This window comes from Thermobia domestica, chromosome 9 (genome assembly GCF_964235325.1).
Source record: "Thermobia domestica chromosome 9, izTheDome1.hap1.1, whole genome shotgun sequence".
NCBI classification, from domain to species: domain Eukaryota; kingdom Metazoa; phylum Arthropoda; class Insecta; order Zygentoma; family Lepismatidae; genus Thermobia; species Thermobia domestica.
In genome coordinates this window covers 66,570,125-66,593,913 of record NC_137462.1, presented here as the reverse complement: position 1 = coordinate 66,593,913, position 23,789 = coordinate 66,570,125, and the positions used below count along the sequence as shown (strand labels likewise).

The 23,789-nt window shown below is 37.6% G+C and overlaps 1 protein-coding gene across 1 annotated transcript in view; it reads right to left on the bottom strand.

Moving 5' to 3' along the window:
• The window catches only part of LOC145660858 (uncharacterized), a 270,816-nt gene extending 248,732 nt beyond the window's left edge, over positions 1-22,084 (bottom strand). The window contains exon 1 of the mRNA XM_081726283.1: positions 21,994-22,084. The gene's annotated coding sequence lies outside the window, so the exon portion shown is untranslated. The remainder of the gene's footprint in view (positions 1-21,993) is intronic.
• Positions 22,085-23,789: the final 1,705 nt, after the last annotated feature.

Below are 23,789 nucleotides of genomic sequence, written 5' to 3'. Positions count from 1 at the left end.
AGAAAACTTTCGCGCCGAGTTCTCGAGTCGAACTGAAAGATGTCTGTTTCGAGTCGATTCGAGTTTCAAAGAAAACTCGCTTGAACTCGCTCGTGCCTACCCTTATTCCTAACAATATTTCCTAAAATTTATTTTCTGTTTTTCTATTTCTTTTAAAGTTAAAACTAGATCCTTTTCTAAAACTTGGTTATCTTTTATGTACGCAGACTGTCGGTGCTTAGCGGAATCTGGAGCATTGTCTGCGTAGAAATGCTCGCCGTATGCGAAATGAAAGGGCAAACACTCAATGTATACATAGAATTCACAAAACACGTTCGCACTCTATTACAGGTTATTAGTCTAGTTTAAGTTAGATTTGTAAGTGCCAGAAACATTGCTCCTTTCTTGCTGTTGTTTATTTTCAATCATGTTTCAAGCTCCCTCTTTAAAACGTTAAATTGTTATAACGTGTCTAGAATGATTTTCTAAACACATTTTGTCGTTTTGTGTTTAACATCGTTGAAAAAAAAAAGTACCGGAAAGTTCATATGTTCCATTGGCAACTCTACCACTATTGTGCATTTCGCGAGAGTGAAAATTAAAAGTGAGATGATCACGAAGAGTTCTTTTTCTCTGTGTGTTTACATTACATTCCCGTAGCAAGAGATAAAAGGGGACAATCGCTCCCCTTGGATTTTCGAAAGAGGTTGTAACTAACTCTACGGTCTATTGAACCCGAAGGTTCAATGCCGTGTTCACAAAAGCTCTCCACTGACTTCTGTCCTTAGCTCGCTGGATCAATTTTCTGCTTTGTATTTGTTTTTATGTGAAATCCATCCATCCTTAATATTGTTCTCCCATCTACGCCTAAGTTTTCCTAGTGGTCGTTTTCCGATTGGATTTTCAGTTAAAACTTTCAAAGCGTTCCAACTTTCTTCCATATTAGGTACATGACCTTCCCACCTGAGGTTCTTAAACTTCCTTATTTTAACAATGTTCTGTAAACAGTGCAAATTATGCAGGCAGTTTCTCGTTACGAAGTTTTCGCCATTCCCAAGTCCCATTCCGTTTGGAATATTCGTCACAGGATTGTATTCGGATTTTATTCTCAAATACTTTAAGACTGCATTCTTCCCTCAGAGTAAGCGACCATGTTTCGCAACCATACAGCACAACAGGCATGATTATCGTTTTATATATTCACATTCCTCGACATAATTAGCGACGACAAAAGATTTTGAACTGAATAATAGCAAATTCCCTGCTTTCAATCAATATTAAATTTCTTTGTGGATATCGTTTTGGTCTGTTAACTTTGATCCTAGATATTTGAAAGTATGCACATTATCAAAAATATTATTTGATATTTTAACGCATCCATAATTCGCTATATTATGATCCCGGCAAGATCCCATGTATTTAATTTTCTCTGCATTTATTTGTAAACCCACGTCCCTGGAAGCGTTTAACAAGACCTCTGCATTTCTTTCTATTGTTTCTCTATCTCCTCTATCGGATTTATCCCATCAACATACGCCACAACCTGGTAAACTATTCAGCTTTAGATCTGGTTGCTCTCTTTGATTTTCCTTATCAGTGGTGAAGCATACTATGAGGCTTTGAGGCCGTGCCTACCCTGTTTTCTACCGTATATTTTCTTTACCTGTGGTTTCTTAGAAAATAGTCAATACTTCAACATTATGGTTTTCTCGGTAACAAAATAGTAGGTTGAGCTCCTTCGTGGCTAAGCGGTTAGCATACGCGCCTTTGGCGTAGGAGACCCGGGTTCGATTCCCGGCGGGAGCTCATGTGGTTCGGATTCCACGTTAATCAGTAGGTCCACGTCTCATATAGCCTCGCTGCTGAAAGGGACGTAAAACTCAAAATCAACTCAACTCAAAATAGTAGGTTGGAAACACTTGGAGACCCTTAAGTCTGAGCCTCATCAGCTCGCTAGACAGGTTTACGGATTATGCTGCTCAGGGAGCGAAGCCATTATCGCTGGGGATTGCACGCATTGTTGGGAAGGTGCGAAGGCTCGCCTCTGGGAGTTTAGTTCTAGCGTTGAAGGCATTTGTCAATGCTAATATGTTATGATTTCCTTAACACAAGAGTAAGAAGTTTCCGTGTACAATTATGTGTTTCTATTAATGATAATTTGTTTAATTTAGGTATAGGTTATACTCTCAGGAGTTATTCAGAGTAGCTGTTTTCCTCCCTACATGGGGTCTGGACTGGACCATAATAGCTTGTAGAATATGTAACGTAATATGCGTTTGAAGAAGATAAAAGAGAATTTTGGAAATGATATTGTAATATTCTTGTGAGTAAGTGGTTACGTAATTACGCTTCTACTCGGTAGAGGTCACCACAGTCTTGAATGGTTTGATAGCCATGAAAAGTTCTCTCTAGAGTCAAGAGATGGCGTCAGCTGATGAGCAGCTAGCTGTGGTCTGTAGCCTGGTAGCCACGTCATTCAAGACCCGGTACGTGTATGGTTAGAGATAGGAATCAAATAGCTCTAAATTTGTGAAAAATGGTTTCGGAAATGCAACCTACTGAATTCTAGTTTGGATATTTGTGTTTGGAAAATTACCACGGCTGATGAAGACTAGTGAAATAGCAATTGAATGGTGGAAAAATTAATCGGTATTTTTGAATAATTGTGACTTATATGTGTGATCAGGGGCGCCGGAACCGGGGGGCAAGGGGGCAGTTGCCCCTCCTGAAATTTTCAGAGGGGGCAAGATACTCGTTTTGCCCCCTCACTTTCAGACTGTAAGAACATCACACAACACTGATTATAAGAATTAAATTTTGCTTTTTATGGTAATGTGAAAAAATTCTCTATTCCAGATTCATCTTTCTCTTTGAATCAAGGGCCCGGCGCTTTTTCTGCCCCCATGTTAGACAGAAAGAGTTAGGAGAAAGAATTGAAAATTCTCTTTATTTCCATTGGTGTACATTCCCAAAACACTGTAAATTCTTTAAAAATTGTTGTTTAAGTAATCTTAAGTCTGCAATATGAAACGAGTCGTCTAGCGAGATTTTAAAGTTTGAAAAATATAACAGTTTAAATGAGTAACAGGCAGGGGCGGATCCAGGACCGACTTCTGGGGGGGCGGTGAGTTGTCATACTGCTACTTTTAAGGATCCAAACTTTGCGATGCGTTTTATTTATATATATAAAATAAGAAAGCTTCCTCTTCTGGGGGGGGGGAGATTGCCCCGATCGCCCCCTGGATCCGCCCCTGGTGACAGGACATCTAGGGCCTAAATACATTTTCCATAAAGTTAAATTAATGTTCTTACAAACAATATGCAAAGTGCAGTAAGTTTTATAGTGAGGAAGAAAAACGTATAAGGTAGGATTAATAATTCAAAGCACATGAAAAATGCGAACTCCATTGTCGTTCCCTTTCACTACCATTTTTTTTTCGGAGTGAGAAACATTAATATATGGCTACTTTAAGTTGTTTTCAAACATATAAATATATATATAAAACATTTTCCGCCGTTTCGTTTTTCGACGTGGGAAGGATGGGACATTATGTATCCCACTGATATTTTTACGTGCGACCTATATGTCCCAGTGGTAGTGACATGAATGATCATCTTATATTTTCAATTATGATACGTATATTGTCAGAAAAACAATTGGATAGTGTTTATGATTACAAATATTTTACATTTCGGCATCCTTTTCCAAATGACAGTACATGTGACCACTGCTTTATCACTGGCACATTGTTTCTCACTTTCATTGTTCACGTACACTTTCACTACTGTCTATTTGATAATTTTCATAAGAATTCTGTGAACCATTAGCAGGCTTCTCTTTACTAGTGGAACATCGATTCATAGCAATAACATGCGGTAAATTACCACGGATCCTATGAGAATGTATCGTGGGACACATATGTCCCAGTGGTAGTGAAAGGGTTAAGATATGAGTGCAGAAACACAACACCTGTTTCAACTCTCCTTTCAGGCCAAGTTCGTAAACAACAAGAACAAGCAAGACAGTCGCTACTTGTAATAATCAATAGTCTTAGATATTCAGCACGCAGTGGTCAAGCAATCAGTGAACATTTGCATAGTACGCATAATTTGATGTCATTCCTGGCTGAAAGAAAAATGGATGTGCCTGTTCTCAATCAATGGATTAATTGACGGAATAACTGAATTAGTGCTTATTGAAAGAATGAAATTTTAAAGATTATGGGATATGCAATATAGAGAAACTCGGTAGCAGAAGTTAAAGAGTCTCCATTTTATGCAATCATAGCTGACTCCACGACTGATATATCAAAGAAAGAACAGTTGTCTCTGTGTGCGCTGTTTTGACTCTGATTCATCAAACCCAACAAAATATTTATGGGAATGATCACCCCACATGGCACAAAATCGGAAACAGAATTCACGATCAAAGATATTGTAACTAAACTTAACCTGAATGCAGAAAATATACGCGAATAGTGTCATGATGGTGCAGCTATTATATCAGAACAAGTGAATGGTGTGCAGAAGATAATTTCGACTCAACATCCGAAAGCTGTATGCATTCATTGCAATAATCATGCATTAGATCTTCCATTGCAGGAAGTAGCACGAAAATGCGAATCTTTGTGTGATGTATGGGCCATAGTGAAAGACGTTTGAAACATCAACCTGGATTCTGCAAAACGATAGATAACATACGCCGACATTGTTCTTGAACCCTGTAAAACTATCAACGAAAGTAATCCTAAATATTTGCTGCCTCTTTGTCCTACTTGCTGGTGTGTTAGACGAAAATTTCTAATCAGATTTCAATCTACTACAAACGAATTCAAATCACGTTGGAAAAGAATCATTAGTAATACAAGTGGTCCAAATGATGATCAAAAAGTAATTCTGAAAGGGTATTTGAAAAGAATGAACAAATTCGGAATGATATTTTTTCTGATAGTATACGTGCTTTTGTACCTTGCGGACAACTGGCGAAAGTGATTCAAAATTCTGAAGCTTCTGCTTCTGGAGCTAAAATAGCAGCAACAATTCTATCTAGAGGATACTCTGAGAAACCTACGAACGAACAGTGCATTTGGAAACATCTATAAGAAAGTAAAGGAAAATGCAGACAGACTACACTTAAAATTGCCCACTTCATCAAAAATCAAACAGAACACCAATTAGGTTGGAGCAGACTGATAATCCTTCTATAGCAGCTACCCTAGAACCTGTATTAGATCTTCCAAAAATGTACTCCAAAATCATTGACTGTTTGTTGAATGAAGTGCAGCGTCGTTTCAATCAGCCAGCCCTCAAACAACTCATAAAACTCTAGAAGATACTTTGTGAAGAAGCTATGTGTGCTGGTGGGCCTCTCTGAAGAGATTATTTGAAGCCGGAATTGGGAGTTCACGCGTCGGATTTTAACCTGTATAGATTATGAGCTCAGCTTAGGCTGCTTCCACCTACTTTAATGACGACTGAGTCGCTAACGACCACCAGAATATTAAAACTATTAGTGCTAAAGCCCCAACTGTTCGCAGCCTTCTCGACCAAGTTGGTCGTCTAGGGACTTTTACTCTCACTATGCCAGCTTCTTGAGCATTTTCGAAAGATCATTTAGCTATTTGCGTCGTCTAAAGACATATTTGAGGACGTCCATGACGCAGGAAAGATTGGCTCATCTGCTGTTGTTGCATATGTGTAGCGACCAGACTTAAACACCAATGCAAGAGAATTCAAATCAAAGACAAGCGAAAGAAGATATACTTTTGGTCAATTTTGAAAAGAAATAAATGTAGAATTACGTAAGTGAAAATGTTATGCGTTATATAACCAATTATTTAAATTACAAAATAGCACTTAAAATTCAATAGAAATTTGAATTATTCCTTATTAATTGTGTCGTACTTTATTAGTGTGAAGTGAAGTAAATATAATGAGATTAGGAAGAGAGGTGAATGTAATAACAAACTGGATATACTGAAATAAGTGTTGTAAAAAATACAAATAACTCTGGATATTTTGTGTTATTGAATTTTCTATATAAATTTTATGAAGTCTTTAGTGAAAATTCCATTTTTCCATTTCTGGCACGAAGTCAAGTAGAAAAATATATTTTCTTATTTTTTACTTGATTATGTAGCCTGTTTTATAATGTTCAAGTTACTTTCTACTACAAAGTGCTACAAAGTTTGTAGTTCTAAATAGCAATTTCTAATATTACAGTGTACTGCAACACTAGAACTGGATTTTTAAAAATATAATTTTAATTTCCTCGTTTCCAAGGATTTAAGTAGTTTTAAGATTCTTTAATAGTGTCTGTGTGACCACGTCCAATACAATTAAAAATATGTACCAGTATATAAAATGGTAAAAATTGTACTTGCAAATAGTCATTGTGAGCAGTACAAATTTTACAATTTTATATGTTTTTAACTCTGATCTCAATGATTGAAAATTTCTGCACCAGACCAAAATCCAGCACAAAACTGACACGGGATTAATTAATCTAAAGATGTAAACTAAGATGCTTCTCATCGATGGAAATTTCACTCTCGCGAAACTGTTTACAGCTTCATTATATTATTATTATTATTATTATTATTATTATTATTATTATTATTATTATTATTATTATTATTATTATTATTATTATTATTATTATTATTAACCAATCAAATCAAATTATTGTTACATTAAAACATATATTCGTAATATATTACCTATGTTACATTCTCGTGTCTATTTTCAAGACAGAGTTTGCCCCCCTAGCTGAAAAATACTTCCGACGCCACTGTGTGTGATTATTGGTAGACCCTAAGTAGAGTGAAAATGACAAAACAGAAATTGGGCAGTACTTTGGTGCGTATGGGGAATGACGGGAGGTCGAAATATATAACCTCTTTTTGGATTGTGGAAGGAGATTTTTAAATTAATTTCGCCCTCTCTTCATTTCCTGTATAGTACTGGGTTACCCCCCATTTTCCTGGGTTCGGATCCCCATGTGGTTCGGATCCCAAAGAATAGATTTGGTATATGAAAGTAATGGTAGCCCTCGTTAGTCATATTGAGCGCAAATCTATTTGACAAAAACCGATAAGATTGAATTGGTGCGAAGGGAATATTTAGTAGAGGATTTTTACGTAACTTCTTGCATTAATAATTTTTGGCGTGAATTAAATAAACTGTTTTGAAGTTCTGTTAAAGGTAATAAAAATTAGGATTGAATTAAATGTTGATGACGAAAAGTAAAATCCTTGATATAAATTTTAAAAAGTTTGTTGACCGTAGTTTCAGCCTTGATTCTTATGTTGAAGGGAAATTAGGTTATTTTCGGTGTCAGAAAAAAAAAATAAATAATAAATTTTGGAATTAATGTTTGATATTTATTAGAAGCTGGAAATTACTACTTGCATAATTGTTTGGAATAACACTTCTTTGAAATCTAGTTTACACTATTTCCATTATTTGTTAGTTTATATTTTCCATGTTATTGTTGTTGAATAATTTTGGGGTTGTAATAAATTTGTTACAGTTGAAAAGGTGTTTTTCCATATATTTCCTCGAATTACAAATAAGCTTGATTGCTACAAGAAAAAAAAAGAATATTAAGTTTTGGCTTCTCTGCTACCGAGGAAGAAAACGTGGTTCCCTTCCAGTATACATGTACTTGTGATTGGTTTGGGGGTTGATAGGAGTAATTGGCCTGGGTCTGGTTTATGGTCGTTATATATTAGACAGGGTCTGTTTGACTATTACCAATTTCCAAACGAATCACTTGGACATGAGGTATGTGCAACAAATAAAAGTTTGATACATTAAACATATACAGTATATAGATTTACCAAACGCTACCGTACAGGATAAAATAATATTTCTGTGTAATTTTAGTGAATTTTCCATTTCATAGAATCAGTGAGGTATTTACGATTTTGTTTCTGGGGACTTTGCTTGTTTCGGGAGAGGCTTTGGTAACTTTATTCCTGGAAATGTGAAAATTCTGCAATATATATAAAACGATAAAAACTTGCGATAAAATTTCGGCGAGTGTTTAAGCCCGGAAGCCACCCCCTTAAATATGTCACAGCATAGAATACAATATTAAATATCGTGCGTTGATTCAAATGAAGTTCCTTCTGAGCATTAACATTTTTAGTGAAGTCATTATCACGTGATTCATTAATCAAATGCAGTGTTGTACTTACTTTAAAGTGGGACATGCAAGTAATAAACCTTTATGCAAGAAATTTGACAGTTAACTGTAAGAATGTATTTCCTTTTTCTCTCCCTCCATTTTTAAATATACATGAAATGAAAACAGCAAGTGAGGAGGAAATTCCCCTCATCCCCTTTGCAAATCCCAGACGGAAGAAAATATGAACTGCTCTTTAAAATATTTGTAGTGGAGCTGAAGGGGAATATTCCATTAATACACATTGCGTGTTTTCCTCCATGTAAATATTTATTAAATAATAATAATAATAATAATAATAATAATAATAATAATAATAATAATAATAATAATAATAATAATAATAATAATAATAATAATAATAATAATAATAATAGGCTAATAATAATAATAATAATAATAATGGCAATAATAATAATAGATTTTTCCATCTACTTTTGTATATATAAATATTCATTCTTTCTTGTTAAGTTAAACATTAACGAAAAACTACGTATACAAATTCATGCAAATAAATTTAACTCTAAACAGTGTTAGAAATACAGCTAAGAAAGTTCTTTAAAATAAATAGATTTGATATTTTCTTTTGTTTAACTCAATAAGGAAAATATAATTCTCACTATAATTTTAAACATTTTATGACACATTAAATGTTATTTGTGTTATTAGTTTATAGGGCCTACCCTACTTGTTGGATTACGCTTCGCCACTGTTCCTTATAGCGTACTCGAGAATAAAGTTGAATAATAATGGCGACAACACATCTCCTAGTTTCAGGCCATTCTCGACTTGAAAGCTCATGAACAGGAATTCTCCTACTCGGACTCATTTGGGATTCATTTAAACACATTTTTAATTAATCTAACTAGCTTTATCGGAATTTTAGATTCTGTAAGAATGTCGTACAATGTTTCCCTTCGAATCGAGCCGTAAGCTTTTCTAAAATTAATAAATAAGTGATGTACCGGGTTATTGTATTCCAATTTCTTTTCGAATATTTGTCGAATGGTAAATATTTGATCAACAATTGATCGATTTCGCCTAAATCTACTCTGATAATCTCCAATAATTTCAAATGTGTGTGGTATCAGTCTTGCTAATATAATGTTTGAGAGGATTTTATAGGATGTTGACAGAAAAGAGATGGCTCGATAATTATTCGAATCAGTTTTGTCGCCTTTGTGAATTGGAACAATGATTGATTCTTTCCATTCTTGTGGCAATTCCTCCTTGTTCCAGATAAGGAGAATCAGTTTTTATGTCTTGTTTTAATTTCCCTCTCCAGCTAAAATTAGTTCAGCTGGAATTTCGTGTACACCTGGAGATTTGTGTTTCTTTAACTTCTTTATAGCGATTTCCATTTCCGTTCCGTTATGCTCCTCTATGTATTTCACTTTCTCTAGAAACATGAGTCTTTGGCTGCTTGTTAAGCAAATCGTGAAAAATATTTTCATCTATTTAAGATGCTACCTGTATCAGCAAGAATTGTTCCATCGTCATCTTTAATACATAAGTGCGTGGTTGATAACCTTTCTTAAATTCATTGGTGCTCTCTACATGTCCCGAATGTTTTTGTTTTTAATATAATCCTCAAGTTCATTTATCGTGCCTTTCAAAAAATGACGTTCTTTTTTCTAAACATTTTATAAGTTCCACATCTGATGTCAAGGAAATCGGAAACTCCAACAATGAAGGCCGTACAAATATGCTCCGCTCTGTCGGTCGACGTAGAACTGATCGTAGGAATATTGGGCCCCGTGCAACAGCTTCCAGTGCTGGCGTCAGTGTGCGAGATGTGGCTAACCTTACTAGTCTAGTGACATGGATGCACGTCTTCGGTTCATGGGTTTCCGGGTTCAATTTCCGATGGGACAGTTATGAGATTTTAACGCATTGCATATTCAAATTCCACAAATTGTAGATTTACTTATGTAATCTTGGAGCTGAAAAGGTACGCTGAACTCGAACCAATCAACCAAAATAAGCGAATTAAAGAACACACATTGGATCACAACAGTAGACACGGCATTATTTTAAACTACACTTTCGAAAAAAAAAATATTTAAGGAAACAGTTGAACCTCGCCTCATTAACGAAATATATTTTGCTTAAATCCCGTGGCTTGTCATTCTGATTATATTCTGATTACTATTTTTCCACCTTCTGCCTCAGTTTCATAAGTAATGTGATGAGGTGATACCTACACTATGTAGACCTTGACCCGACTTCTCTTCAAAATATGCATTTCAAGTGTTTATACTTTAAAAGAAAATCATCACGGAAACTGCATCAAACATGAACGTATTGATTGCCGGGTTAGCATTTAACTTCCTCCTCCCTCTTTCAGCACGAGGTTGTACGAAACGGAAAGAGGGATCTACCTAGCAAATAGCAATCAGTAATTGTAATCAAACGTGAACCTACACGCACAGAAAGTTCAGGCTATAGCAACTGACCAGTAAAACGTTCACATGCAGAGCCGTAGCTAAGGAGGGGGGAAGCGGGGTGGTCGCCGCGGGCGCTGAAAGGAAGAGGGCGCCGAACGAGGAAGAGGAAAGTGTTGGAAATGAAAAGGACGCGTCGCCCGGAAAACGTATTGGCGCGCTAATAAATCAATATTGTTGTCGGTTTGTAAAGAAATAAATTTGTTAAAATTTTTCTTGCTCTCTGCGCTCGTAAGCCAAGTGTTTCAGTAAATGTCACAACAAGTTTTTACTTAGTACCTTAAAAACTTATTGCATATGATTTGTTAATGACGATGTGAAATACAAGGTGCCGAGTAATTACTTATGGTTCACGCAGGAGCAGTTTCAAAATCAGAAGCAGTCAAAGTCTGAAACACGTATCCGGCGTTTGGATGGTGATGAGTTTGTTTAGATAATCACGCTTTTCTACCCAATCGGATTAATCACGACGATGAGAATGAAGGCTTTGAGAAATTCGCAAAGAAGACTCCTTCTGAATTTCCGTTCCATTTCACAAAATATTTTTACGGTAAAAGAATCGAAATTAAAATGCTATTTATGTGGTCACATACAGAATAAAATTACAGAAGTTTACAATTATTAGAAATTAATTCTGTCACATTTTGAACATTTTAATAGTACATAGTTTCTAACGTATTGAAATTTCATTTCTTATTGATCCTATGAAACGTAAATAGTTGTAAATTTCCATAACTATTCTCCAAGTGGATTTGTATATAACTAAAGGTAGTTTTGTCAAGTTTAACAAAAAGTCCAACATAAGATTCTCGAAAACAGCTCTTATTTGAAAAGAATGCATAATGATCGCTTTTAGTTGTTGCAGTTCTGTCCAAGCAGCTTGATAAAAATTCAGCGTAGCATAATAATGAAAGCTGCTTCTCTTATACATAAAAAAAAGAAAAAAACCGTAAGGTGATTGTAGGGGCCGCTGAACTCTACTTCGCCCCGGGCGCCGAAATCTCTAGCTACGACTCTGTTTACATGTGTGATGTATACCTAAATATGTATAGAATCAAACCCATAATTTTCATACCATAGTTGATGAAACTTACAGTTAAACTAACCATTGAAGTTCCTTTCCGAGATTCTGTCCGCATTAAATAGTATCAGTTCTGTCTGGAATAGTGTTGCCACGAAACGAGACGGAACCCTTTTTGACGAGACACGAGAAGAGACAAACGTCTCGTGAAATGTCTCGTCTCGTCTCGTGTCTCGAAAATGTAAACGCTGGCGGGAAAGGCCAAGACTGAAGTTGCCAGTTGTCATATAGATTGCATAAGGAAAATCCTCTTTGTGAGAAACATGTTGAAAAGACTTCATAGAAAAGAGTCCTCTGTCTATTGAATGAAACAATCGTGATACATGAGCTTCCAGGAATATCATCCTTAGTTTTTTGTACCAAATTTCCCTTGCTGTAAACTGAGGAATTCTCTATTTTTTCCATTTCTGGCTGGAATGATGAAAACAAAACAAAGGCAGGGAAGATTTTTACAAGCTCAAGAAACCGAACTACCACCACCATCCATTCAATTTAAAAACTGGGTACACACTTCACAAGCTGTAGTTGAAAGTTCTGGCTGAGGTGGCGGAAGAGAATAGACTACAGTGGTCTTTATTCTCTCGTGGTGGTATTCTTTTTGCTAAATGCACCGAAAACGGCAATTGAAGCACGTCATCTTGCAACTAAAATTTTGTCTCCTCTCTCTGTCTCTCTCTCTCTCTCGCGCGCGCGCGCGCGTGCACACACACACTTACACACATACTTTTACCATTTTACCAATCGCTAGCTTAGGGGCATCTTCAATATACAGTAGTCATGTTGTAAAATTCAGCTCTTCGTTTGGAAGCCGGGCGAAGGACAAAGAAAGCCAAGATATTGTCGACGAACCCTTCAAATTGTTGTTTGCATTCAGTAAATTTGATACTGACGATAACACTGGAAGTGAAGAGGTTGTCTTGGTTTTGTTACGCGGAAATGCTGGATCTGACCAGAGTGCGAAATTGCCCTCTGCTACCATGTTGAGAGGAGGGGAATACTTCCCTGTCCTAGTGAATAATATTAATTAGAACCTGAATTATCTTCAGAAACGGTTTCATACAAGCACATAAAACCTTTCGAACTTGATAAGTGTAAAGAACATTTGGTATAATATTCATGGAAGTCCGTTGAAAGCAGAAAATATCATGAGAACGGGCAAAATTCGAACACTGAAGAACATAATTAACAAAAAAGAAATAGGATACCAAACCATATTTTTAATCCTGCTATAAAATGTATATCCTATATTTTTACTAATTTCTTACCTCCATGAAAGTAACCTGGAAAGGATATTCTCCCCAAATTTTTCAGACTGAAATCCTCTTATCCCGCACGATTTTTGCTCTGACACTGATACGAAAAGACACGTGCTGTTAAAATCCATACATATGACCCTTCCGGAACTCAACCCGGGGCCTTCGAACCGATGGTATATCGCCGCAAATGCTTGGCTTGGTATGAAGGTGTACGTTGTACGATCACAAATAGATCACGAAAATATAAGAAAATGTTTTAAAAAGTCGCCATCTTTAATCGAAAATGGCCACCCAAAAATCATTTTTACACCACTAGCTAATCTGGGTGTACCGTCATGAGTATGTTACACAAACGGGGCAAACACCATATGGGGGCACAGACCCCGTGGGTATGGAGACAGATTTGTAAAATGGGTGTAGAATTTCCCCAAGCATTCTTTCCTCCGATGTGTCGTTCAGCTTTTAGTACTATGGCACTTTAAATAGAGCTTATTGTGCAATAACCTACAAAATTTCAATTAAATACTTTTTATTACTCAATAAAATTATTTTGTTCCAAGCCATTTTTTTTAATAATTGCAACACATCTAAACATGCTAAAATGGAAAGTAGTTTTTGGATTGGTCTGGGTTAACACTGCAAAACCTAAAGGCTGGAATATATTAAATCAAAGAATATCTTTCTGGAATATATGGAATCAAGTGTTTTCGTCTTCGATGTAATTATGAGAAATTTACTGTATATTCCTGTATTGAAACTCGTGAAATAAATTTCAATGTTTCAGAATGTAAGAAAAAAGAAGTCAGGGTCGAGGAGAATCAGACAACTAACAGCAGAGAAATATTATTTTGTAAACTATTTGTCCTTGCTTTGTGAGCTTTTTTCAATTTATTTTAAGACCTTTAGACAACTTTGGCTCACGCTGAATGGATGATAATGAGAAACTTAGTAGAATGAAGAAAGTGGTAGGATACGAGGCAACTCCTAAAAAACACACACACTCGTTTTTCACCACAAAGCTCACATGGCACTAACCGAGATCGAACCGACTACCACACGCACCAGAGGTGAATGCTTCGCGGTATAGCTACCGTGACATTTCTTGTCTTGTATGTTCTGAATAATAACTTTGTTGTATCTTGATCAGCATGGTGCAGTCTACTACATTTTACTTTCGTTCGCATGTTATGTTACAACATTTGACGAGACAAAACGAGAGAAACGAGACGAGACGAGACAGAACCCTTCGAGACGAGACGAGCATATATTTTCGAGACGAGACATGCTTTGCACGAGACGAGACAACTTGAAGTTTCGTCTCGTGGAAACACTAGTCTCGTCTCTGGAATATTATTAGTAAGTAAATAATAATAATAAAAGTGACAAATCAGAGGTGGTCTATATCAAAATTTTTGAGTCTTAATTTACTTCTACTCATGGGCGGAGTTATGGGGGAGCAGGGGGCATCACCCCCCAACTTTTTGACAAAACATAAAAATACCACCTATAAGATGACCATATGCCAAGACCTCTGAGACCGACCAACAGATCTGCCCCCCACTGCCCCTCTCAGCAGACAATTTCTAACTCCGCCCATGCTTCCACTCAATCTTGAAGCTCGTTTAGTTCAATATTCAGGTTTCGATGTTTGAATTAAGCGATTTAGGAGTTGACAATGGTTGGTTTGTTGATTAATTTTAGCGTCTCTTGTAGCAGCGAGGTTATATGATACAGGATCCTACTTGGGATCGGAAATACATGTGCTCCTACCGAGAATCGAACTCTGGCCCTCCACGCTAAAGACACGTACACTAACCATATACTTACGAGGAAGCTCACTAGAAGTATATAATGTCAGCGAGAATTTTTCACTCTTATTCCTCTTTCAAACTTGATTAGTTGATTCATATTTAGTTGAGTTAACTCAGTTGTTTTTCAGTTTAACGTCCCTTTCAGCAGCGAGGCTACATGAGACGGGACCTACTGATTAACGTGGAATCCGAACCACATGAGCTCCCGCCGGAAATCGAACCCGGGTCCCCTAGCTAATGGCGTGTACGCCAAGCGAGGCTTTATGAGACGAGACCTACTGATTAACGTGGAATCCAAACCACATGATCGTATTTAGCAGTGAGCAGAGATGCTATGTGGTAGAATGAGAATTACAGCTTAAGGAGAGATCTGAAGCAGTGTAATGCGTTTGACGGTCTCCCGCTGAGCTTTCGCGTTGGTATATGTTTAGCGTACGCGACTCTGTTATTGGAAACTTGAGTTCGATTCCCGACACAAGTTCGTGTGATTCGGATCACCTCGTACGTTGTAGATCCACATCTCCTATACCCTTGCTTCTGAAAAAGACGCTTAACTTCAATTATACCGAAAGGAACTGAAATCAGAACCTCGTTCACCGAGGATATGCGCATTAGGCACTTTATTATTTTTATTTTTAAGTAAAAAGTGATTTATCCATCCTATTCAATAGATGCTTCAGAGAAGGATATTATCCCACCAGCTGGAAACTAGCTCATGTGACCCCAATATATAAATCAGGACTTAAAGATCAAGTATCCTCCTATAGGCCAATATCTCTTCTTTCTGTAATATCTATTATCTGCGAAAAAATAATCAAAGACAGGCTTCTCAAATTCACGTCGCCTTACATTCACACCTCCCAGCATGGCTTTCTACCAAAAAGCTCAAGTCTCACAAACTTAAGTACTCTTCTTTCCTGTGCAGTTCAATGTATAAATAACAATACTCAATTAGATGTCATTTATTTTGATCTCTCAAAGGCTTTTGATTCTGTCAGTCACATTCTTCTTCTCCATAAGCTTTCCAATAGGTTTAATGTACATGGTAAATTTCTCTCTTTAATCACCAGTTATTTAAAGGGCCGTAAACAGAAAGTTGTTCTTTCAGGGGCGACTTCTAACCCCCAACCTGTGATCTCGGGGGTGCCTCAGGGAAGCGTACTAGGGCCCCTGCTATTTGTCCTGTATATGGACGATCTCTACTCTCACCTATCAGTTAATCCTAGTGGTCTTTTGCTTTTTGCTGACGATTGCAAATTATATAGAGAAATATCATGTTTCCATGACACAATTGCCCTACAGGAAGACATAAATTATCTTGTAGACTGGTGTGAAATGTGGCAATTGAAACTTAACAGTAAGAAATGTGACGGTATTACAATTACTCTAAAAAAGTCTCCTGTTCCCTCCAAATACTATATTAACGATTCCCCTATAACACATTCTGCCAGTCATAATGATCTTGGTGTTATCTTTGATTCGAAACTCTCGTTCTCTGACCACATCTCCTCAATAGTTAAGAAATCAATGCGTATGCTGGGGCTTCTTTACCGATTCACTGAACTACGTACTGTGGCATCATTAACAACATTCTATAAAACTCTAATAGCACCCAAGATCGAATACTGCTCTCCCATATGGGCTATGGCCGCACCTACACATCTCTCTAGACTTGAGTCTGTTCTCAACTTCTTTATTGCAATAGTACGTTTTCGTGTTCCCGCACTTCGAATATTACCTAAGGAGGAAATTTTGCGATATCTTAATATCCAGCCGCCGGAAGTACGCAGAAATAACTCTGATTTGAAGTTTCTTCATAAGATTGTAAATGGGAACCTAAGATCAGAAACCCTAATTCAACAACTATCCTTACATGTCCCTTCCCGCAAAACCCGGAATACCCACCTTAGTGCTCTCAAACGGGTCGGGTCAGCTCGGGTCGGGTTACGGGTCGGGTTGGGTCAGGTCAGCTCGGGTCGGGTTGTCGGGTCGGGTCAGTCGGGTCAGCTCGGGTCGGGTTATCGGGTCGGGTCACTCGGGTCGGGTTGTCGGGTCGGGTCAGTCGGGTCAGCTCGGGTCGGGTTATCGGGTCGGGTTGTCGGGTCGGGTCAGTCGGGTCAGCTCGGGTCGGGTTGTCGGGTCGGGTTATTCGGGTCGGGTTGTCGGGTCGGGTCAACTCGGGTCGGGTCACTCGGGTCGGGTTATCGGGTCGGGTTGTCGGGTCAGTCGGGTCGGGTTGTCGGGTCGGGTCAGTCGGGTCAGTTCACTGGTCAACTAAGTATAGGTTGAGCTTAAACTCGGCTGGAGTCGAAAACTGCTGTTTTACACTACCTGCGTAATTAAAAATAGCAATTTTCAATTGATTTTATAGAAGCCATAAATGTATTTTGAACACTTGCAGCTAGTGTTTTTATGGTAAATGCTTATTTTTGTACTTGTGTGTACTTTAATTTTTAAATGTGGAAGATTGATTTTACCAATCGACTGTAATATTAATATCTACGCCAGTATGGAGTGTGGATTTAGAACAAAACTAGAAGTTGTTTAAGCAAGGCCAAAAGAAAGATTGGATATGGACGACTAAGCCCAAGCAGGGCCGCGGTAGCTCAGTGGTAGAGAATTCATCTCTGGTGCATGGTGTCCATGGTTCGATCCCAGCTTGTGTTAAGTAGGCTTTGTGGTGGAGAAACGCCGTGTAGTGGGTTTTCTCGGGGTTCTCCTGTTTCCTCCCACTTTCTTCATTCCACCATTTCATTCATTTCTCATGGTCACCATATCCCTTAGCCTCGAAGCAGAATCGAGGGACCTCAAACTCAGGGGTGTAGCTAAGGGGGGGCCATCGAGTCCAGGCCCCTCAAATGGTTTCCTGCCCCTCCCCAAATGACCAGCTTTAAAAACATCATAGTAAAATTATCTCGCTTCATTCATTTAAAAGTAACAAAGTTATTGACAATTAATAATATACGGTAAAATAGTAGATATGGAGAAATATTGTTTTTCCATACCGATCGAAAAATAGGATACATTTTTGTGACAGCAGATTACACAATTTACTGCGATTTATATTTGACAGTTTAAAGACAAACATTTTAACAAGATATTATAAATACAGCCATAAAACAAAGGCAGGCTACTAAACTGATTTGTAAGTACATTATATTTTTATATGCTTTAACAAGTATTTTAAAAGACAGAGAATGGAAAATTTGGTGAGAAACAATGTTTTTATTCAGTTTGGATTTCATTCGCTCTCTTTTATTTCTACTCACTGTCAGTGTAATAAAATAATTGTTTTTTTTTTTTTTAGTCACGAATAATAAATAAATATTTTTGTCAGGAAACTATAAAGAAATTAAGCGAAATTTAAAGAAAATCAATCTTCTGTACATAGGTTCTGTATACAAGGTCTTAAATTTAAATAAAAAGGTAACCAAGAAAAGTTTTGTTGCTTTTTCACCCACCACCTTCGAACATCGATACGTCACCTAACCTGGAAGATCAAAAATAGTCCCCATCAACATCGACGACCTTCTGAAAACGTTCCTGAAGGCCATGGAATTCATCGCGGTAGAAGTTGGTGGGCCGTGAAACGAAGAAGGTATCAGGTGCATTTCGGACTTTTACTAGGGATTTGAATTGGCGTCCTCTAAGGTGATTGTTCAAAGAATGGAACAGGTAATAATCGGACGGTGCAGTACCCGGGGAATATACCTAGCCACGTGGGACTTAGCGTTGTCCCGTAAACGAGGACCCATTTGCAATTCAGAAGTGATGGCTCCAGAGTTTTGAGTTTTTGTTGAGCACAGCTCAACTGCTGACACTACACAGTTGCATTGATACTCTGACCAGCTGGTAGCAGTTCCCGATGCACGATACACCAAACACACAGAAGGACCTTCTTCTGGTACAGTGCTGGTTTCGGCTGTTTTGAAATCGGTTCATGGGATGCTAACCAATGATGACGGCGCCGTGGAGCTTCGTATAGGACCCACTTTTTATCACGTGTCAACGCCCTGTCCAGAAATGGCTCCGAAACAGTAAATAAACACAGGCAACTGCCGCGTTGCCTTCCGGCCCGGAGTCAAAACATGTGAGACCCAACTTGTAGTGCTTCCCAACTTGATGGATGTGCTACCGAATGGTTTCTCCACACACTGAATTGTAGTCCCAGTTCCTCTTTGTACGTACATGTGTTGGTCTTCTGGCATGTGGTGTTTTCGGGTGTTTGGTCATCGTCCTTAAACTTGTTAAACCATCGCTGCACTGTCCACGTCGTCACGACACCCTCAACAAAGGCCTGGCATATTTTCTGTCCCGCTACAACGGCGTTTGACCTCCATTTGAACTCGTTCAGCATATATGCTCTTATGACGCTCTATGGATGTCCCATGTTCCCTCTGTCTTTACGCAAGTTCACTGTGTATCTGAATTGCCACAACCAGGTAGTATGTTGGATATACCCACACCAACAACTGACGTTCGCCTTATCTCCACTCGCATTCAACTCACGGTGTGAGGTCCAATTGAACACAGACCTCCACGAAAAGGGACAGAACTTTCTGGTTATTTTTATAGTTATGCACAAAAGTATAGCGTTTGGTCCCGGGCAGTAGTTCTTGATTAAGCATAATAAAAACTATCTTGAATATAATTTATGGATAATAATAATAATAATAATAATAATAATAATAATAATAATAATAATAAATAAAATAGTGTTTTTAGTTTTCCAGAAGGAAACCAAAATTTTCCTTTCTTTTAGGCCTGAAAAACACTAGCAGCAACACATTTTTTGCTTTGTACATTGTAGCCGCCCCCCCTCAAAAACGACGGGCCCTTCCTACACGAACCTGCTGGCTACACCCCTGCTTAAAGTGAATATTTCATTTTATTTCACCAAGCCCAAGGACATCGATACAAGAACAAGATAAAGATTGGATATGCAAGACGAATTGCATAGTAATCTTGCTCTTGGCCTTGTTTTGGTGATCACCAAGTAGCGATGAGCGTATTTTCTAGCTTTCCGTATAGTATGAAATACCATAATCAAAATCACACTTGGTCTTCATTTGTACCGATGAGGTGAGCATTCTTGGCTCTTGTATAGCATGAAAGATCACCAAGACTACGAAATGCAGGACCAAGACTTGACTGCAAGACAAAGAGTAAGACGCAGTATTGATGACCAAGACCTAGGGAGCGAATTGTTTGAATTTCATTTGTTGGGCTGAAAGTGATGAAATAAAATTAGTACTTTATAATTAAATATCAACCTGTATTTTTAAATTCATATTATGTATCTTCTTACGTGCAACTATATATACTGTAAATACGTTTTAATTACCGAGAAAGAAAAATCAAAGTGGTACGGGTTCCGGAATCATAAGAACCTATTTTGGAATGAAAGTTGAAGGGTTGGAAAAAATCACAGGTGTTCTCCTGTTTCCTCAACCCTTATCATTGTAGTTAAACGATTTCCTTTTGTCTCCGCCAAGAGACTCTTGCTACTGCTTTCCGAGAAGACGCCCTGCCGTCCCAGCAGGTGAGAACACTGACCTTGAAGAAAAATTTCGTCACATAGAACTAAAGAAAAAAATAAAATAAAAATAAATAAATAAAATAAAAATAAAAATAAAAATAAAAATAAATTTCTCCCACGTCGGACATTGGTATCAGTTATAAAATGAAATAACCAAACCTCAAAAGTGCCAAATATTCATTAAGGTGCATATACAAATCCCCGCTTGATCTAGCTAGTGGTTAACGTGTAAGACTTCGGTACACGTGGTCCGGGTTCAATTCCCAATGGGAGTGCATTTTGGTGTTCACCAGTGTTGTGACCATAGTGCTCTCAAACGGATCGGGTTGACTCGACCCGACCCGTGACCCGACCCGACCCGACTCGGGTCGGGTCAGGTCAACTCGGGTCGGGTTGTCGGGTCGGGTCAGTCGGGTCAGGTCGGGTCGGGTTGTCGGGTCGGGTTATTCGGGTCGGGTTGTCGGGTCGGGTCAATCGGGTCAGCTCGGGTCGGGTTGTCGGGTCGGGTTATTAGGGTTGGGTTAACGGGTCGGGTCAATCGGGTCAACTCGGGTCGGGTTATCGGGTCGGGTTATCGGGTCGGGTCAGTCGGGTCAGATCGGGTCGGGTTGTCGGGTCGGGTCAATCAGGTCGGATCACGGTTCGGGTCAGTCGGGTCGGGTCGGGTCATCGGGTCGGGTCGGGTCGGTCTTCAACCCGACCCGACCCGACCCGTTGAGAGCACTAACCCACCTATTCCATCTTGCACGCCCTAGGTTGACAATTATACAGAGGTCTCTTTTTCACCGAGTACCCAACTATTATAATAATCTAACAAGTGAGGTGGACATTTTTTCGAGCTACCCGGTGTTTGAAAGAGCAATAAAACGCGTGCTGGCTAAATAATATTACTTGTGCACTCTTTGTTAATACTATTTATGTTACTATTGTTGTTTATTTTTTTAAATTCTTTTTTTTTCCTGCTTGTTGACATTTCCCTGTGTAAAATGGCACAATAATGCTGTATCTGGGAATTTGTTCAATAAATAAATAAATAAATAAATAAATAAATAAATAATAATAATAATAATAATAATAATAATAATAATAATAATAATAATAATAATAATAATAATACCGATAATCATTGATAAATCAAATTGAGGCTACTTACAAACGTAAATAACGGTCTCAGCGCTGATTCCACAATGCGGGCACAAGCGATCAAGGGCCCCAAAATCGTCAAAAAAAAAAAAAAAAAAAGTTAACTAAGTTTTTAGTAAAATATTTAGTACAGAATGAAGTAACATCACGTGTAGTCACACATTAAATAATATTAAAATGCTGACATTACAGGTTAAATTTAGTACATAAGTTTTTTTTATATATAAAAACAAAAAGTTCAGCAATTTTTAAAGATATAACTAGAAGTTATGCTAAAAGTGTGCATGGTAACACTGCTTTGAAAGGCATTTACCGTTGTAAGCTGTTTTTAGCACAGATGAACGTTAAATAGAATAATGTCTGTTAAACGAAAATATTTGAATGAAGCTTACAAAAGAAAGTAAAAGGTAACAAAGAAGACTCGGAAAGGAAATTTGTAAAAAAAAAAAAAAAAAAAAAAAACCCATTAAAAAGCAAGCTATTACCCTTCCCTCTTTGGAAAATGAAGATGCAAGTAAGACATGAAACATCGGTATACGATGTGACAGTTACCTGAAATTGCTGCTAGTGGACGTGTTAGTCTCAACTGTTGTTGCGTCTCAATTGATCACAAATCACGAACGGAACTGCTGTGACAGTAAAGTAATAGCGTCTCGTTTCTTGGAAGCAGTGCTACCAACCCTCTGAGAACAAAATTATCGATTTTTGTTATAGAAATATCGTATGTTCGTGAAATAATAATGGTGATAATATATAATAAACTTACATAGTAATTTTCAGTTTCGAACTCCAAATCTGTGTCACTGTTCTAATCTTTTTTGTCCTTTATGCCGCATATTTTGTTTAACTTATTCATTAAACCAATCATTATTTCATTGGGTTCAAATTTCCGTACACACTGGGTAGCGAACATTATACCACTAACTGTACTTGACTGCAATTTGCTTCTTAACGGTATCTTTATTAAGCTCATTTTTGAAAATACACTCTGTCAATCAGCACTATTATATGGCAAAACCAACAAATTTCACACAACTTTTCCCAATTGCAAAAATTCGTGGTTTCCATGGGCATCTTTAGTGTTTTTTTGATAAAATCTCAAACTTTGTCGAGTTTCTTATGGGGCGTTTACACTTAGTCGATTTGCGTTCGATTCAGTTGAATTGACGTCACTTTCAACTTAATCGACCGTGTAAACGGGACTTCAACTTAATCGCTTGTTGATCGAAGGCGACTAAACGACTGGCAACTAAATTGAAAGACGTTCTATTTTCTGTGGTTGAAATAATTGAACACATCCATCGATCTGATTCGGCATAGTTGCTTCGATTTAGTGGCAAATGCAGCGAGTCGATTTAGTCGTGCGACTAAATCGACCAAGTGTAAACGCCCCATTAGATTGCAAATCATTGGGAAACACCGTGTAACGTCTTCACTGATCATCTATCACTTGTGTATCATTATAATTTCTCGGGGTAACACTTGTGCGGTTCGATGTCACAGGACTCTTGGAATTCAACAAACTGAGCAATTCTTTTCGAACTACGTCCCTACGAACTACGTCCATAAGAATTATTTTGCCCCTTGTTGTCTTCGCAGATTCTTGGCAATTGTTTCCAAACCTCGCTTACACACAGACGCAATGAATCACATATACATTTTCGTATTAAAAGATGCCAGGAAAGTCCGTACGTGCCTTACTTACAACAGAATTGTTTCTTCCCATCATTGTGTTGTACCCATCAGATGCGAAGCCTATTACATTTTCAAGTGGAATAATACTATTTGTTAAAGCATTACATAGGGGCTCATAGAGACGATTTGTAGTGGCCCCTTCATGTGAAGCTTCTACATTTTATATTACAATCAATTTGAAATAGCTGCCAAAATTTTGTTTTTATTTCCGAACTATTTTCATGGAATTATCTTACGCAAACACACATATTTTTTGTAGTCGAAATATCTGTAAACTTGGCAATTATTAAACTATTAATATATTAATATTCAATTCCTCCAAACAGTACTTATTAATAACATTTTTATTACGCCAGTTCCTTAATTGAATTTATTACCTAATTGAATCTTGTTAGCAATTTTAGAATCAGGGTACGAACATTTAATTACGTGTGTTAAATGATCTATTTGCCGTGTTAATAGAAATATTGTGTTCGCCTAAAAATATACACACACATAGTATTATTTCGGCTCGCTTACCAGGCGTATCCAAAGTGTCAGAAGTAGATATGGATGATGAAAGAGTGAGTTTTGTTTGGCATAGTGATGAGCGCAAGAGTCTTGGTCTTGCAGTTTTTGTTGCAACTCTTGTATGCAAGATCAAGACCAAGACC